Source organism: Parasteatoda tepidariorum, unplaced genomic scaffold, assembly GCF_043381705.1.
Source record: "Parasteatoda tepidariorum isolate YZ-2023 unplaced genomic scaffold, CAS_Ptep_4.0 HiC_scaffold_915, whole genome shotgun sequence".
Lineage (NCBI taxonomy): Eukaryota > Metazoa > Arthropoda > Arachnida > Araneae > Theridiidae > Parasteatoda > Parasteatoda tepidariorum.
Genome location: NW_027261956.1, coordinates 2,218 through 18,433, shown reverse-complemented (window position 1 = coordinate 18,433; position 16,216 = coordinate 2,218). Strand labels below are relative to the sequence as shown.

The window sequence follows — 16,216 nt, the reverse complement described above, 5'->3', positions numbered from 1 at the left end:
ATAGGGATTTTTTAAGGAAACTTACTCAATTTTCGGGAGATTTCTAACATTTTAGGGAATTTACAAAAATCAGAATTTTTATTAAACCAGTAGACAGGGAGAAACTGGCAAAATCCAGTAGAGTTGGCAGCTATGCCTATTGCTGATGTTTTTGTCCTTTTTCAACAATAACATTTGAGTCCGGAAACATATTGCCCAGCACGATCGGTACAACCGATTAGAAAATTATGTTCAATAATGAATGCTGCAAACATTTAGCTAATCCTTGCATGAAAGTTATTTTTTTCACTAAAGAATTTTTGTTCCTTTTGCAGTGATACTTATTTTCCGCAAAAACAAAAAAACGCTTTAAAAATAGGGTACTTTTAAAAAATATTTTTAAGTTAAACAAGTTTAAAGATTAAGCTTTTTCACTAGAAGAATTTTAATGTGAAATTTTCTTCTCAAGAGTTTTTAGGTATGTGGAAAAATCAGAGAGAAAAAAACTATTTTTAGGAATCAGATTGAGGGTACTTTAAGTTAATAGTCAATATCATTTCAGAGTACTACATAAAAGCACTAAAGTAGAAAGAACAATAAACATACCCGTAACCATTCTACCATATTTTCTTCTTTTTCACTGTCGGCAGAAGACTCGAGAATAAGTCTCCACGTCAAGTGAGCTTTGTGGTACCTCATGAAGACATCTTTATTCTGTACATACTTTAATACTAATAGCTGCAACACACATAAATAAACTAAATTAAGTACACAATAATTCGAACAGATTGTGATGATCATTGCTTTGTGTGGTGTACGAATGCAATGTGATATAAACAGATATCTTTATACTATAGTGAAACACATTCTTAAACACAAAATGTTTTATTCTGTGTTTTGACAACAAGTGGGTATCTGTACCTAGTTGAGGGCGAGAAAAAAAAACGTTTTTAGAGAAAAAATTAATTAATCGAAATGTAAAAGAATTGCTCACACTTTTTTAAATTTTTTTATACCTATTCTTTTTTAAAAGTTATTGAGTAAAAAACTCAATACAAAACAAGTTTATTATTTGTAAAGATTTTTTTTTATAGAAACAACATATCCTGTAAAATTTTATTCTATATCTTATTTTACATCCGTCGTTGAACAGTTGGTTTACGTTGAACAAATTTTGGTTTACGACTAGCCCAGTGCCCTACCAACCAGGTTATCTCGGCTTTATCCTGTAATATTGCAAAATTTGATTTAACAAACTGTTACGTAACATTTTAATCTGTTTGAATAATAGTTAAGAAAAGGTAAAAAATTAATTTAGGCCGCCTGATGAATAAATATAGATGAACAGCAAAAAATGATAATAGTTAGGGAACAATTTTATTAAGAAACAAATTAATAGAGTTTTTTGGACAAATCTACTAAAATTTAATCATATTGCAGCTATTAAAAATAAAAGGCTGTTGGCAAGTAAAAAAAATTAACAATATAAATAAATAATGAAATTGAATTTTTCTATATTTGACGAAGATTCTGCGACTTAACAGAAATGGCTAAGACAAGAACAATACTTACCACTTCTTTCAGTTTAGTCTCAATCTCGTCAGAGGCGAGTTTTCTGCTTAGAGGAGTTTTCCTAAGCAGCATATCACAGTAGTTTGCTAAAAGCTCAGGACAACGAGATTCCGGCTGAGTTTTATTACCCCCCCCCCTGAAAAAGATAACTTTTTTTAAAATTACATGCAAAAATACAGAGCTCCTACTCTTCAAACAAAGCAAAAATTAAGGTCTTTTAAAGCACTTTTAGGAAAAATTAAGGATTTTAAATATGATTGTTTATCATCAAATATAGCACCAGTGACAGTGCTAATTACTAACTTTTCTTAAAAAAATCAATAAATAAAAAACAATTTTATTATAACGTTAATACTGATATAATTGTATTAATTAAGAAGGTGTACCAAAGAAGGACCTGGCAATTTTTGCCAACCTGGGTTGGGTTTTTTTCGTAAATATAATCAGATTGTTAAATGTTAATAATATTTATGAAACCAATCTGTATTCCATTTTTAATGATTTTATTGAAATTTAGTGGCAAAATTAAGTGCAGAAATTAAGATTTGAAATTTCTTTCATTCATTCATTCAAAAAAAGAGGAAATAAAGAAATTTGGGAAAAACATTGAAATTAATAAAAAAAAAAAAGCTTTTATATTTCGCTGCTAGACATGCATCATATATTCAGTTATGCCAAAAAGAAACAGAAAAAAGTTTGTCTCTCTAAAATGCTCTACCCTCAATGCATGGTCTCATTCTAGGTCATAAAAGAAGACTTTCTTAAAAAATATTTTTCTAAGACTGAAAAAATTGTTCCGATCAAGTATAATGATGCTGGAAAATTAAAAACTTAAACCCTTGTACTAAAATTAAGTACTTAGGGACCCTTATTTTCCAAAATAAAAATTAAGCAGTTTTTAAACACTTTTAAGGACTGCAGGAACCCTAAAACATTTATACAATTCAATAAATCGGAGATCAGGATAAGGATTTATTTTATTTTAAAAAAGTTTACCTGGGGAGGAATTTCAAAACATGGAGCAGTAAATTTGGAACATTTATAAATTATTACAGGGTTCATACAGAGATCAGAAGAAGAAATCTAAGGAGTATCCAAGGAGTCCAAAATTTAAAAACTTTGTGTAAAAGATAGCTAGACATTTTCTTTTAAAATTAAAAAGCAGTTATTATAAAAAACTTGCAAAAATGTATATTTTGCATAAGATATTTTTTCTAGCCCTTTTGAAATAAATTTTGACTTTATTTATTTTTCTTGATAAAGTTTGACAAAGTTATCACTTTTACACATAAATACATTTTCCGGTTTCAAATATTTTAATAAATCTTGTTAAAGTATAGATGTTAAAGATTAACATAAAAACCTACCAATCTTATATTTCTAAAGTTGAATACATAAGAAAATCTAAGACATTTTAGACAAAAAAAAATAATAATAATAATAAATAAATTATGGCAAATAATTAATTAAGTTTACTTGTACTTAACATGTAAAGTTCAAATTATTTGCTGTCATTTTTTTCTGGCAATTCAATTTCTTTTTTCTTTTAAAGTTTTCCTTAAACTATTAGATTTTGGCAGCTAAGTCATATCATTTCATTTCCCTGCTTTACAGCAAATTCATCAGCGGACTTAGTAAGTTCATTTATGCAATGCAATAATATAAGGAGTTTCTAAGGACTAATTTGGAAATCGAAGTAGTTCCAAGTACTCCTTGGAGACTTATTTATTTCCAAGGAGTATAAGGAGTCTGTACGAATCCAATTATATTTGGCAGCATTACGAAATTTAATTATAAAACAAGTAATTCCTTAGAATAATCACAACTAGGGTTAAGTCAGGTATTTTTGGCAGTGCCCAAATAGAGATTACTTAAACTTTTAACACTAAGATGGACCCGAGGCCAGTCTAGCGCTTCCCAGATTGCTTGTGTATGGATTAATTAGACATCCAAATTCTTAAAATTTTATCACAATTAATTTAATAAAAATTATATTAAAAACTATGTCATCCAAATTTTATGGTATTTTATTTGCAAAGATGCCAACATAGATAGGAAAAAAATCCAGTAGATTTTACGAAATAATATAAATTTCATGATAATTATTGCAGAATGTTCTCAATATTTGATACATAAGGAATTTTAGGGATTTTTATAGCAATCAAAATAGAAAAACTGCAATATTTTCCAGTCATGATTGAGATTAAATATACTTAAAATGTAATGTATTATGTTTACTCATAATTTTTAAATAGTAAGAGGCATTTAATTCATCAAAGATAGTTAAAAAAGTTTTTTCAATTAATTTAAAATGGAGTTCGGAATAAAACAAAAAAATTTAACTGATTTCTATTAACGAGACTCACTTCATTAAGTATTAGTAATACTTATTTAAATATTCAAACAAGTAACAATCTATTTCAAAAGGGAATTTTTTAGGAAACCTAATTAATTTTAATAGAATTTTTATTAAAACAGTAGACCAGGAAAAACTGGTAAAATCTAGCAATCTAGAGATTACACAATATATTAAGAGGAAAAACACAATCACTGTGCTCTTGTGTGAGTTGTATCGGACTAAATATAACAGTTAGAATTGCTGTGAAAATTAAGAGGAAAAAAGAACAGCTGAACATATTTAAAACATTGCGATATTAATTAGTTTAATGATAAATGAATTAGTTTAATATAGCTGAAATATCATTCTTAAATATCCCATAGATCGCACTTTCGAGTGGTTATCATTTTTTTAAAAGACGGAAATAAAAATTTAAATTCCTTGTATTTTCCCAGTTTCTAAAGAAAAACTTCAAAATGTTAGGTAATTTTTAAATTCCCTGTATTTTCTAGGTTTTCCTTTTGGAGTGGCAACCCTGTCTATTTAACAACAATTTTTATATTTGCATATAAAATAATTTTTTGAAAAAAGATTTTGTTATAACCATATTATGCACCCAGAGATGCCAACATTCAAAGTATTATTTGGTCAACATTGAGGGGTTGACTATGTATGGCATTTTGTATGGAATTTCTTCTTGTAATGAACAACTCAAACCAATTCTAAAGAGCAATGGATAGTGGGATATTAATGAGTGACAAAAACTGCTTCCGATGTTCTAATGACTTCCACCTTTTGAGACATAACATTTGCGCAATAATACAAACACCTTTAGATCAATTTGTTTGTATCGTTTTTGTTGATAAGTATTAACCATTAGAACTAACTGTACTTTTAATAATGGCATAAAACACTTGTATTTGTAAATTTATAAAACGGCTAACTGGAAGTAGTTTAGAACTATTTTTATTTTAATTAAAAAGTGCAGTTGAAATAGAAGCAATAATACAATTTTAAATATTATTTTTATTTAAAAAAAGATTACTTCAATTACATCTGGCTCCGTCTTATTTAAATTCTCGTTTTTGCTGAGGGTTGTTTTTTCTTCGAATGATTTTCTTAATTCCCTGAGCCCTTACTTCATCTGCATGTATAATACATACAAGTATAAAAAATGTGCAACAATTAAAAGCACAATATAAGCACTAAAAAATGGGAGAAAAATGGAAAAATAAAAATTCAAACAAAACATGCCCAAAAATTTTCAGTTACTGACAGTTCAGAGACTGTGCATAATTGAAGGTCAAAAGGGAAAAACTGCTTATGTCACTGAAAGCTGATTTTAAAAAACAAACTTTGCATGTGAACAGGAACCATTTATTCCCAATAAAGTCCACCTTCACTGCATTATAACTTTCTGGGCATGCCAGTTTTTCACGTTATTGATTTGTCAAAACTAAATAATTCTCAAAGTGTCATAGATAGCAATCCAATAGTCCTTTTCCAGAAAAATGGACATAAACCATACTTTCTCCTTGACTTTCAATTGTCATTCATCAACTTTTATCAACTGCTATATTAACTCTAATAAGAAATAATATTTCTGAGAATGAAGCCACTTACTCCTTTTGTTTTGAAGGTAGGTCTAATTTGAATACAGAAATATCGTTAACAACTTGTTTAAAAGCCTAAAATAATAATTTATTATTATTACATGCATGTAATTTATAAAAGAAAGCAGCTTAGGAAGGAAGAAATGTTAAAATACAAAAAAATATTACCTTATCTCTAGATGTTAGGAATCTTGGAAAAGCTTCCTTGACTATTTTGCTAAATTTTGTAAACAACTCTAAAAGTTGTTCGACATATTTCTCAGAATCCTATAAAAATACATAATTTTTTTAAGACCAAAATAAGTGACAGATTTATGTTTAGTCAAAGAATGAAACTAATTTATAAATTCACGAAAAGATAAAATAAGTAAGTAACATTTAAAATAATACATCAAAATAGAAAAGAGCTTAAAGCAGCTAAATCCAAATTTGTTTTATTTTAATTTATAAAGTCAGAAAAACAATTCCAGCTGGAAAAAAAAATTATAAAAATCTTAAGATGTGTTTGTTAGCAGGACAGCACTTCATCAGGGGACACACTGCCTGCTAACACACAGGAGCCTTTCTGTTGTTAGTGGTGAAACCAAAAACTGACAGTGTCTCGAGGACCCATAATGGAAAATCAGATAAGAAAAAGCAATTAGAAAAATTGAAATGCAATTGAAAAAAAAGAAGAAACTATCACAAAGTCTTAATAATGACTTAAGTACACAGACTAAGACATAATAAAGAGATGCATACAAATAAGAAAAATAAATAAAGATAAAGTTACAGTTAAAATGACCACATCAAAATAAAATATAAATTGCCAAATTAAACTATGGGTTCTTCCCACGTGACGTCACACTCCCGGGGTGTAGGAATAAACATTCCAATGCCTACACGCGTTACTACAGTGTGATAATCATAATCTTCTGTTCTCTCTATTTTTAATTTCTTTAATTGTACAACTAACACTAGGTATAAACTTAGTGAAACACCGTTATATGTTACAAATTTTAATTCATTGACGATTTTGAATTATAGAGCGAAAATAAACGAAAGTAGACAGAATTGCAACAGTGATATTATGTTTATGAATGAATATACTAAAGATTTTAATATGTTTTTAGAGCATTTTGTGAGTAACGTAGAATTTGTTGATTTTGTGGGGGATAATAAGCATTAAAAAATTCAACTTAAGCATTTGAAATTAAGAAAACATTCAAAACAAAGATTAGTTTACTGTTGTTTTCAACAAACATTAAAGACAAGCTTAACAGATTTAAAAGTTTATACGATGCATCTATTCTTATAATCATTGATACAGCACAATATCACTATATATAATCATTAATATTAAACAATATAATTAAAAATTTGCCTACCTCTAGTTATTGGTAAAGAAAAAATGTGTTATAGTTGCTAGCAAATCCTGACAATTAAGGATAAGAAAACAGAAAAGTAAAACATGCAGAAAAAGCTTCGTTAAAATAAATTTATACAGAAGATTAATTATTTACAAGATTTACATTAAAACATAGCAACAATAATAGATATTAAAGTGTTTTTAAGAAAGGATAAAAGTAAACACAAATGTGAAAGATACAAGACGGTTATAGAATAATAAGAAATAAAAGATTAGTTATTATGAAATAGGAAAAAAATTTCTTTTCAAATATCTATTTACAAAATAAAGTGAAAAGTTTATGCAACAAGAATTTTTTTTAAGGGAACAATAAAGTAAAATTCAGTTTAAATTATGCGTCTGCAATGTAAACAATGGACGCAGTCGGTCGGGCATTACAATACCACGTGACCAAACAGACAAAGTTGGGAAGAACCCATTATTACTTTTAGAAATTGCTTATCCCTTTCTCGAAATTCCTGAAAAAATAAGTTTCAACATTCAAAAAAAAGTACAAAAATACAAAATGTTTCAAAAATTAGAAACTACATGACACGAATATAAGCAATATTCTGAGCCTAAATTTAAAGTAATCCATCGTTTCGATATTTTTTTTTGAAAGTTAAGAAAACCAGAAAAGTTTGAGTTCAATCCTTTACCCTAAAATGAAATAAAAACATTTTTTAAATAGACTTATTGGGGGTAATTATGACAATTTTGACTTTTTAAAAATATTAATTTCGTGACTTGTACGGAATTTTGACGTGTCAAGAAAGTGAGAAAATACAATTGACATTCCAAGTAAATTACTTAAGACTTGGAAAGAGGTGGTCATATTACCCTACCAAAATTCCTAAAAAGTGAAAGTTTGGTGTAATTATGACAACTTATGAGGGATTTTGATTAAATCAGCTGCTTCATATTCTAGAACTGCTGTTCTAATTGTTAAGTTATTACGGCAGCACAACTCCTTGACTAACTTTTAGGCAAATTTGTAGCTAGAAAACTATATTTGGTAAACCATATTTGCTTTCAGATTTTCAGTGACTTTTAGTACCATCACAATAACAACCTGTACATCAATTAAAAAACATTTATTTTGCAAATGCCATACATTATTCAGGGGTAATTGCGGCACAAAGTGAAAAACCCTGAAAATTTTAACATAATTTTTTGAATAACAATTATAAATTACGTTCTGATGCAAAATATATCACATCTTTAGAGTAACAAATTCATGAAGAAACTTACTTCTAACGAGAATCGCGATATTAGATTTTTTTTTTAAAATCGTGCGAATATCACTCACCAAATCTAATGTTTCAATCGTTCAAATGCGAATCACTAGATCGAGTGAATACAAATCTCAATGCGTAGTTTTTAAAGTGCGTGTAAAAATCAATGTTTGATATTACAAACGTGTGAATAGGAATTGCAGCCTTGGACTTTAAACTTGCGTGAGTATGAATAGCAATACTGGGTTTTATAAATGCATAACTACAAATCACGATATTGGATTTTTAAATCAAGTGAATATGAATCGCAACACATAGTTTTTACATCAGGTAAATACGAAAATCGATGCTTGATATTAAAATCGAGTGAATAAGATTAGAGATATTAGCTGCTGTACCAAATATTTAAAATAGCGAAAATCAAATCAAAACAATCAAATTGGCTAAAGTAGGACGTCATTCTTTAAGTAATCAGTGGAAGAATGTATGAAAACGTCTCATTAATGGGGTATAGCAAAATCTTCAAAATTTCATTGGGTTATAAGTTTTGATTCGCGGAACCAATGGTCTTGAGTTATGCGAAATTCTGTGATATTCACGCAAAACTCGCATGCAATGCATTTAGTTCTTGAACCTGAAAAAATGATACGAAAAACCCGGAATTCCGGGGTTCAATCACCCCTGATTATTACAAACAATAACACCTATGCCATTAGAGTGTGTGATCTCCAGTATTTATTTAATTGTACAATTAAAATTCAATAGTGCAGCGCACACAAAGTCATTAATTTTGGAATAAGGTGATAATTACCCGTTAGACCCAAGGAGTGTCTCGTATTACAAAAAGTTGGTCATTATTTGAAATATTAGTTTTCAACTTCTTTATCTGTCCTATTAATATTCATAATATTTTATTAACTGACAGACGAAACTAAGGGACTCAAATCATTATATTTGAATTATCAAGGCTAATAATTAGGACTGACTAAACTCCTTCATCAAGGAAAAGCAATGATATAATTTGATACTCGGAGTACCATAATTTCGCAGTGATGCCTTGTCCAAGGACCATCATTTGACCAAAAAGGAAATGTTTTTCAAGAGAAAGGCTGCATTATCCAACACCAAGCAAAATTTACTGCATGAACAATAGTGGGGTAAACAAATCTGTTGCAAATAACAAATAGAATGAATTATTAAGCATTTAAAGTCCATTAAATCAGAAATTATGCATTTCGATAATTGTAATCATAACTGTTCAAATAAGTGCAAAATTGAACTAAAATTGTGCCAATTCAAATGTAAAACAATTGCAAATGCATTATGTTAATAAAAACTAATTTGAAATACTCTAATTTTAAGTAATTAGTAAGCTATTAAAATATAATAAATTAACGAAAAGAATCTTTTAAGCACATAATTCCAGGAAATTTGAATCAATCCAGGTTGCATCAAGACACTTAATTGTAATTTAATTTGAAATATTTTTAAAAATCACATAATTAAACAGCTAAAGGCCTATACAATAATTTAAAATTCTACTACACATAACAATCCATTCCATTCCAATGTTCGAGACCAATGAAAATTTTGCAGACTTTGATAATGGAATAAAAGAACTCACTTGTGTAATAATGTCAGCAGATGCCACCATTGATTGATGATATGATGCTCAAGGTCTTTGGAAGTTATACCATCAGCTACTCTATCCATCAGCTTCAACATCAATTGCAATTCTAAGGAAAGTCATGAGGATTATTATATGGACACAAAATAGATGAACACTTGGCCAACAAAATGTACTGCACATGAGTATAAGCTATTTACCACACATTTCTCAACGTTTACAACTAATAGAATTACTTAATGCAGGTAATAATAAAGTTTTAAAAACCTTATAAAAAAGTAAAAATGCTGTAATTGAAATTAATTAATCATGGTTGAGCATTCAGCTAGAATCACCTCCTTCAAACAGGTAACAAGAAACTGGACGCAGCATTCATTTAACTGCAAATGAAAATAAACTAATCAAAGACACTTCTTAAATAGTGCATTCAATACTCTGTACAAACAACAACGAAAAATGATAGTGAAGAAATTCCATATCTTCTTTAATCAACAATAATTAAAGCGGGGTGGCATTCGTCAAATATTTTATGTAGCAGACAAAATTTAATTCTGCAATAAGTTCTGTGCAATCAAATTTCATTTTTTTTGCAATGATAAATACATATTAATCTGTAGGAAAATTCTCATTTATATTCAGGAGGAAAGGAAAAGATTCAGTAACAGTAAAATTTTTAGAATAGGGAAAAAAGAAGTTCATTTCTTATTTAAAGCAAATAACAGCTTCAAGTAAATAAATCAAAAGCAACTATTTTTGTATATTTTTCAAACTATATGTTTTAAAAATATAATACATAATTAAAAATCCGTTTACTCTGTATATTTTTTTCACAATTCATTCACTTTTTAAAGTGTTTCTCATAGTACATATTAAACTGGAAAACAACACAAAGTTTAGGGCAGGGACTGAAATTTCTTACAATTAACAAATCATACATATTAAGTTATTTAATATATGTGATTTGTTAATTGAATAGTATTCAATTATAATATATTACAAAGGTTTAGGCTCTATTAGATTCCATCAAATTAAATATGCACAAGTTGCTTTAGTTACAACTAATGACAATCAAGACAAGACAGAAAAGATATAACTATTCTTAAAATAAGTGTTGTTTTTTTTACTACGTTTTAAGGATCCACATTTAACAATAGTTTACAGTGTTTTTATTACGGCGCGATAAACATTATAAAATTGTTACTGTGACAAATTTGAGCAATCTCTAAACCAACTTTAAAATAAGGAAACATCCCGAATTTTTGGAAAAATTTCTGAATTCCACTATTTTTTATTCTTTTCAATTTTTATTCCTCCAGCCGTGGGAGAATCGAGGTGACATTGTGACAGAGAGGTTTTGCAGAAAGATTTTTCCTTTGTAAAATAAAAAAATTTCATTTTCTTTTCTGCAGAAATTTTTGAAAGATTACATATTTTGGCCAGAATTATATTAAAAAGATGCATCGCCCGCACATCAGAGTGGGAAAAAAAGGTTTGTGGTTTTTCTGTTTTAATTTGAGAATAAAAAATAAAAAATTTGGTTTTCTTTTCTGCAGAAATTTTTGTTATATTTTTTCATACAGCTATTACTACTGATTTCTTTTAAAATCCAATATTTTTAATACAATATTAGTTATTACAAAAACTGCATCTTGAAATGAAAACATGCATTTAGTAACCCCTATTTGAAGAGTCTGATTTCTCCGTTGATTTTTTTTTTTTTTTGGTAGTTACTGCTACAAATTTCATGATTTTTTTAATCTGATGATGAATTACAAAATGCAAAAAAGGAAATAATTAGTGTGTTATCTTCCCATAGAATGCGAGAATTTCACCTATAGTATTAGAATTAAAAAAAACATTCAATCAAAAAACTATTTATTTATTCAGAAGTTAATGCTTGTTATTTTAAATTAGTAACATGTACATTTGTTATTTTTAAGTATCTAGCAGAAAGATGTTAGTATTAGAGAGGCATGTCACAGAAAGTCAGAAAAAAAAACTGCCACAGGGATCTCGTTTCTCTCGCAATCAGTATCGTTCAGAACCAGTTCAAACGGAAAATCTTCCCTCCTAAACACAGGAACCCCTTTCAGAACACACGAGATCGAGATCCTAACACATTCAAGTGCATGAGTAATTATTATAGTGTGCTTTCACTTAAAATTTAAACAAACTAATCCTCATTAGTTCTGAGTTTAATTGGATAATTTTAATATTGAATTAGATAAATAAAATAGGTAAAAATACCTCATGAGAAATAAAAGACATGGAGTATTTTCATGTGATGATGGTATAATAATTAAAGAAATAAATTTTTTAAAGCCTATTTGTGTTCTTTTATAATTTTTAAATATCTCACAAAATCTAACTTTATAGAACAGCAGAGTAATGGAACATGTAAAGCAGTTTCTGGGTGGAAGGGCATACCTACCAACATTATCGAAATAAAATAACAACTAGCAAACTTTTACTAACAAAATTTTTTAGGCTAAGAGTAAATTGTTTTAACATATTATACATAAAAAAAATATAAATCAAAAAGAAAAATTCGAAATTGGAAATAATATAAGCCCTTACATTTAGCAAAAAATATGCAGAATATATATCTTAATCTAAAGAAGATTTTTCAAACCCTTTACGAATTTTCGCCCAAAAACTTGGATCAAATAAGCAGGCCTTAAAACCAGGAATGGCACAACTACAGAAACAAACTGTACACGTATGGGTTTATATCCTTTTTCACACTGAATTTGTATCAAAAACTTTTTTTAAGATACAGCAATACATAAACAGATTCATATACATCTCCAAACATATTCAGAGCTTAGCATTAAAATAAAACTTACACTTTCAGGCAAACTGCAGCCATTTTGGAGGCAGGTGCTTTTGTAAGCTTTTCACAAAATGTGTGAATAAGTGGTTCAGTCTCACTTTGCAGAACCAGGATAAGGAGGGTTTAAAGTACATTCTGCATCTGAAAAAAACATTCAGCATCAATAAAATGAATGACAATCAAATTGATTACTGACATAGGCTCAAACTATAAAGGCTAACAGGAAAGAATTTGATAAGTAGAAATACAAGGTTAGCAGAAAATAATTCATTTGGACCCATTGTTTTTCATCTGGATAATTTCTTCAAAAATATTTTTTTAATTTACCATAATTAAAGATATATTATGCTCATTAAATTGTCATTGTAAAGAAATTTTTAGATTAAATATCTTCTTACCAGTAATTGCGCATGTAAATACTATTTAAATGCCATGTGTGTATACTTCATAATTAAACGTAAAAATTTTAAAAATATCAAAATGAAAATAAATTATAAGAAGATAACTTCTGATTACACAATGGTTACTTCCAATAATTTGTTTGCATTTTTAAATTCAGAAGAAAAAATTTCAGCGATTTAAACTTGATAACTTACTCTAGGTTAGTCTGAACTCACTTTCTCATCACTTTAAATTAGTTATGGAGATGAAAGAGAACTTTGAATGAAAAGTTTCCTTAAGGGTATGGAATTCTCTTAAGTCATTTTTCAAAACAAAATATAAATGCAGGAAAAATGTATATACCCAAAACAATAAGTATAATGTTAGTGAAAAGAGAAAATCTGGCATTCCAAGCAAACTAAATTAATTTTTGAATTAAAATTTAAAATGTTTCAAATAAGGGATGTGTAAATTTTTATTCATTAATGTAATGGTTCCAATTTCAGCTTTTAAAAACTTTTTACTTACTTCAATTTTACATTATTTCTCATAACATGCAGCGGTTAATTGTTGAAACAATTTAATAGAATTAGTGAGTTCAAAGAAATTAATACCAATCACTTATTTTTACACTACAGTATTTTTTAATACTTATACCACGTTCATAATTTTTTTTAAAGCTTCGTATTGCTTTAAAAACAATTATATTATCCATAAAAAATTATTTTTTATGACAGATGGGACCAAAATTAATGTTAACGAACCATAAAACATTATAAAAAGAGGAAAATAATAATTTATACAAAGTAAAAATAATGAGATGCAATTGTAATGTTAATTATAAACGGAATCTTTTCCCTTCAATAGGATAAAATACTTTTAAGAATACATTTTAAATTCGAATTTAATTTGAGGTTATTTTAATAATTCTTTGAAGAAAACACTATCATATAATCATTTGTTATTTCAGAAAAATAAAACCATGTGTGGACCGTGGTTTCATTTTTTACTGTTAGTTATGTGTATATGTTTAGGCATTAACCATGAACTGGTAGATGGTTTTATGATTTTAATAATTGTAGAGCTCTTGGAATTTTGTCTGTTATTTTTTTTATCTATGTATCTATGTCTTCCTTATTAAATGTGTTTGTGAATGTCTGGCACTTGTTTTTCTTATATGTGGACCTGCAATGAAAAAATCAGATCTGCAATGAAAAAATCAGGTAGATATTTACTCATTGAGATATATTTGGAGCAGGCCACATGCAGCAATTATTCTTTAAAGAAAACTCCCAATCATACAATCATTTGTTCTTTCCAGAAAAATAAAACAGCAACTTTACCAGCTTCATGAAGTCATAATTCGCAACAGTCAATCACATCTTCTAAATCAGCTAGAAATCCTTCATCTGAATTCTCCGATCAAATATTGCCTCCAAGACTATTAAAATAGCTACGACGATCTTGACACTATAAAGAATAAAATTACAAATCTCAATAATAGGCAGAAAAAGAGATTTAAACTTTTTATTCAGTAATATGTTTCTACACTTAGAGTTGTTTCTTAAAAGTGATCTTTTTGGAATCAAGCGCTTTTTCATACTCACTTTAATAAATACTTAAAATAATAGAAGAATTTTATTTTAATAATAACCGAGACTGCTATTTTTCTTGTTTAGTACCTTATCCTATAGCTTATTACTGAAAATTATTAATTTCTGACAATATTTTTTTGTTGTTGTTGTTCCTAACTGAAAATTTTTTGGAATAACCTATGTACTATATAAAAGCAACTAATCATTAGTTTATGATTATAAAACTAATTGTTTACAAAAGAAAAAGCGGACAATTCACTGCTGACAAAAACTTACTAGCACCAAACAGGCACCAATATAAATATATCCCTAAGTAATTCTATACCAATATGTCGTCTTAAAAATAGATCTGTGGGGGAGGTGTTATCAAACAATACCAACCGTCATCTATCAAAAGGTACCTCATGATAGAATCAAGTTAGCATGCTTTATATATCAGTGAATTGATGTTTTAATTTTCGTAGTGGTAGTTGCGCCACAGATCCATCACAATATTTACTGTTTTAAAATCCAGTTTTTTTTTTAAATTTATAATTTCAATACTTTATGCACTTAAATTTAATGAATTAACGCAAAGTTTAGTAAAAATCGATAGCTTTATAAAATTTGTTGACAGACCTCTCAAAAGATATGACTGTCATTTGACTTGTAACTATATCATTTACTGTAAAAAAATAAGTTAGGTTCGTTACAATTGTTACAAACGACTCGCAATTCTTCAACTTTAATATAAAATCAATTTAATGATATAATTTGATTTCATATTAAAGTCGAATGAATTAATAAAAATCACTCGGATACCATAATTAAAAGAAATATGAGAGAAACAGTTCCATACCCAAATGCTGATTACAGAATACAAAAAAAAATTAAACTCAACCTGCTCTTTATCAGTTGCATTATTAAAAGTAGGACCACTCATCCTTATTCGGAATTATATTTATTAGAAAAGTTAATGTCCTATATTTATTTCAGAAAGACTTAATAATAACTAGAATCTTGAATCAGAAAGAGATCAAATTTTTTGTTTTGCTAGGTTGCTTGCTGCTGCATACGTCTGTGAGATTTAAAACAAGCTTTTAACTTTCAAAGCTTTGTGGAGACGTAGTAGCTACAGGTGGCGTAGGTATGTAGGTACTTTATTTACATCGCACTAGAGCTGCACGATGTGCAACGGTCTGGGAAACATCCCTGAGGATGATACGAAGACATGCCATCTCAATTCTAATCCTTTGCTGAGGGGATGGCTAACCTGCTTTGGTAGACAGATGACCTGCGCGCGAAGTCGAATACTTTACCGCAGTACAGTTTTACGAGGACCGATGCCGCTCACTCCTCTGCTGAGGGGATGGCTAACCTGCTTAGGTAGACAGATGACCTGCGCGCGAAGTCGAATACTTTACCGCAGAACAGTTTTACGAGGACCGATGCCGCTCACCCTCAGTCCCTACTCAGACTAATCAAAGTGGTGATCTACCCGCTTACAGACCGCAGACTGTTTTGCCTGACTTCGGTGTTCTGCTGGGAACCGTGTCTTTCGCCAATAGCGTGTGGAGAGTCACGCCATCCAATATTTCCTTATGAAGCGTTCCTTCAATTTAATTGTTGTTGTTGTTGTTAATTTACGTCGCACTAGAGCTGCACAATGGGCTATTG

General features: G+C 28.7%; 1 long non-coding RNA gene and 1 pseudogene across 1 annotated transcript; both read right to left on the bottom strand.

Annotated features, from left to right (window-relative positions):
• The window catches only part of LOC107439150 (cullin-5-like), a 30,747-nt pseudogene extending 20,789 nt beyond the window's left edge, over positions 1-9,958 (bottom strand).
• A 149-nt stretch (positions 9,959-10,107) lies between these two features.
• Positions 10,108-15,782, bottom strand: LOC139424821 (uncharacterized). Its single transcript, XR_011636027.1, has 4 exons — positions 15,399-15,782; positions 14,309-14,435; positions 12,598-12,725; positions 10,108-10,131 (listed from the first exon to the last, which is right to left on the bottom strand). It is a non-coding gene; the product is annotated as an uncharacterized lncRNA (long non-coding RNA).
• Between the last annotated feature and the right edge of the window lie 434 nt (positions 15,783-16,216).